This window comes from Macadamia integrifolia, chromosome 4, assembly GCF_013358625.1.
Source record: "Macadamia integrifolia cultivar HAES 741 chromosome 4, SCU_Mint_v3, whole genome shotgun sequence".
Taxonomy (NCBI): domain Eukaryota; kingdom Viridiplantae; phylum Streptophyta; class Magnoliopsida; order Proteales; family Proteaceae; genus Macadamia; species Macadamia integrifolia.
This window is the reverse complement of record NC_056560.1, coordinates 22,491,055-22,494,719: the sequence shown is the minus strand read 5'-3', so window position 1 is coordinate 22,494,719 and position 3,665 is coordinate 22,491,055. Positions and strand designations below refer to the sequence as shown.

At 37.7% G+C, this 3,665-nt stretch overlaps 1 protein-coding gene across 2 annotated transcripts in view; it reads left to right on the top strand.

Moving 5' to 3' along the window:
* Positions 1-3,665, top strand: part of LOC122076755 — a 52,939-nt gene that overhangs the window by 40,502 nt on the left and 8,772 nt on the right. The window lies entirely within an intron of this gene.

Sequence of the window (3,665 nt, the reverse complement as noted above, 5' to 3'; positions counted from 1 at the left end):
CCCCCCCCCCCCTAATTGGTGAATGGATTGATTCCAATTGAAATAGGGATTTTAGCGGGGCACCCAATGCTGGTGGAAAAGCAGCTGTTGCTTAAAAAAAGAAAAAATCAAAGGATACTAAACCAGGGAACATTTTGATGGGACCTATCCACAAGATCTTTCCTATTACTCATTCCATGTGATAAAGATCCCTTAGCACCAACCACTAGAACTCCATTAATGACTGAGGTGGCTGGCACTTATTGTGCAGATACCAGAAATTGGTTGCCCCTTCCAAACTACTTGCAGTCATGTACTCACGTCTTCATGGATACGTCATCCATTTTGGGTCAGATGTGAGTCATGTGACTAATCTCATCCACGATACAAAGTGGATTAACTGATCCGCTTGCAATATTAGTTTCTGCACATTGGATCTGCCAATCCAACTTTATCTGGTTCAGTTTTTAAATCCTTGGTCGCAGTTCACCTGAAAGGGTACTCTCAGCCTATTGAAAAAGATCATCTCTCTCTCTCTCAACTATAATTCTTACTCATTGGCAATGACTATTTTCTTAGATGAGTGATAGACTTTTTGTTGAAAATCAAGCATATTACATCCTTAGGCTGGTTTGGTTGCTTTCTTGGATGAAAGAAAAGGAAAAGAAAGAAATGCCAAAATTTCCTCTATTGTTGTTTGGTTGCACCTAAAAAATCAAAAGAAATAATGTGACAAAATTCAACATTATTGTTTGGTCATGCAAGGATTAGTTGGTTATTACTGAACTTGCAAGAGGGAGAGGAGAAGTCAGGTATGACAACCTTTTCCTCAATTTTCATTTTCCGTCTATTTACATATAATGGGTGAGAAACAAAACTAGGGATAATATTTCCGTTTCTTACCCCACTTATGCAACCAAATGATCATATCTCCCATTTTCTGTTTATCATTCTTTCCGCGTCATGAGGGAAAGAAAACAAACATACCCTTAAATACCAATATTAGATCAGTGTAAAACACAACAACAAATCCCATGCTATAAACCCCAACTCTTCCCAGGCTCAATACCCTAAGGCCCCATGTTCGTTGCATGTGTATTTCAAGATCTTAGACACCATATATATATATATATATATATATTTCCCCGCCCTGTTTAGTTTGATTATTATCTAATATCTGTGGTGTCTCTCGACTCTCTCCAATGATCAGCTGCTTTAACTGTAAAATAAATGGTCAAATGGTAGCAGCAATTTAGTGATAGATGTTTTGAATCCAGCTATTATTTCTGAAAGAACCCCCTCAAAAGGCATACATTGCATCTTTTCCAGCACCTCCTGAACTAATCTATCTAGCACCGTATTTTCAGATCTGAGACAGAGAGACCAGTGGGTGCTTCTGTTAAGACATTGATCTCTTGCTCTTATAATCAAATGCAAATATTCCGACAGCCCTGGTTGGTTTGATTCTAAACCATTCAATAACTGTGGCTGGCTCTCTTTCAATGACCAGTTGCTCCACCATAGTTTTTAAGGCGGTAAGGCGACGGCGGCGTTTGAGGGTCTTTCGGAGCGCCTTAGCGATAAGGCGGGCATAAAGCGTTGCCTTATCGACTAAAGCGTTCTTGTGTAATTTTTTTATAAAACCAATCTATTTGGCTCAAATCCTAGTTGAATTCTATTACTCAGATGTTAAATAAATATTAAAGGTTTATATTCATACCATTGTAAGATATTCATCAAGAAAACAAATCAATAAAGGGAATAAACTAAGTTCATCTTCATCAATCATCAATCATCAATCATCAATCATCAATCATCAATCATCAATCATCAATCATCAATATTCAATATTCAATCATCAATCATCAATCATCAATATTCAATATTCAATCATCAATCATCAATCATATTAACATATAATATAAATACATAATTATGAAATAAAATTATAAATATAAAGAAAAGAAGACATAAAAAATATAAGTATTTATTATACTTACCTCTATGATGCCAAAATGAGTGCCTAAACCCTAAGGTCATCCACTATATTTCTACTCCTGTCAAAGAAGAATGAAGCTCACCGCTGCCGGAGCAAAATGGTCGCCTGGATCAATGGTTCTTCTTTTTTCCTTGATTCTTTCTCAAAACCCTTCCTTAAAACCCTTGACAAAATCCAAACCCTGTTTGGGAATCGTATTTTTGTTTTGTTTGTTTTGGTTATTTTTGGTGGAGTAAAGTTGATCCTATACATCTCAAGTGTTAACAAAACCATACACTTACCAATAAAAAATATATATTTGGAATCTTCATCAAGTAATTTTAAAATATGTTTAAAAAAAAAAAAACCCCCATAAGGTGCCACTTCACATAAGGCGGAGCATTGCCTTACCATCTCTAGACCGCATTAGCGCCAAGGCGTTACTAAGGCGTCGCCTTACCAGCGCCTTAAAAACTATGTGCTCCACTGTAAAGCAAATGATGGTAGCAATCTAGTAATTATTCCTTGAAATTCAGTCATCCCTTCTGAAACACCCCTGCAGTTCCAGCTGGTCCCAGATTCCCCATGCTACTGCCACATGGAGGGGAGGTATCCACTGAGGCACCTGTCTTTCCATGTGCTGTCGTGGTCTCCCAATGAGACATCACTTTCTATGATACAATCAGCTTCAAGGGCTTTTAATTTATGTTGTGCGTTTATGGGCTTATATATGTATTTGAGCCTTATCATGGCATTGGTTTTGGGTTTTTTAGCTTAACTACCATGCCAAAATAGTTAGGACGTCTCTTGTCTGTTTACAATTTACCGTAGAATTTTCTATTTTCAACAGGAAGTTTAATTAGTAGTTGAGTATAGTTGAGGAATAGGTCAAGTCTCTATAAAAATGGTCAAATTTTCTCATTAATGGAATGATTTTTTTTATGGTTGCTATGGAAGAGAGAGGTTTTGTTCCTCATGTTTTGATGGGAAAACCTAAATCTTTTCATAGTGAGCAGAACTTCTCTGCTCTCTTCTTTTAGGTCGACAATTGTGGTTGAAATCAGAGTCAAGGAGGCTCTTGGTGATTGTGCTCAGCTGTACATCTTCTGGTTGCTACAAATCTGCTAATTTCTTCTGTTTGTTTAATCTGGTAAAAAGCTTGGTGCTATCCATTTACTTCCATATTTTGAACATTGATTCCTATAACAGAAGTGATTCTGTTGCTTCTGAAATTCAATCAATTTACAAGGAATTTTCATAATTTATTTGAACATTATTTTGAAGTGCTGCTTGTTGATTTCAATAGGTCTTTGGCATAGCATTATAACCCTGAAATTTGATTCAGATTAGTAGCTGTGAGATCTCTGGCTCGAATTGAGTGGTGCAGGTTACCACTACCTGAATTTCTGAAGTGTTAGAATAAATACAATTGTCCGCCATTGCACCACTATGCTTGACCTCATTAGGAAAAGGCTTCAGCTTTGGAAGGGCAAGCTCCTACCCTATGCTGGCAGACTGGAGCTCATCTGCTCTGTCCTGCAATTCCTTCACATATATTGTTGGTCTGGCTCCTTTTGGCTTCCTCAGTCCACCATCAAAGCGGCTAAGACCCTCTTCTGTTCCTTCCTTCGGAAAGGCATTGATAGTGCTAGATTCCTCCACGTTACCAAATGGTCCTCCGTCTTCCGGCCTAAATTGGTGGGGGGGG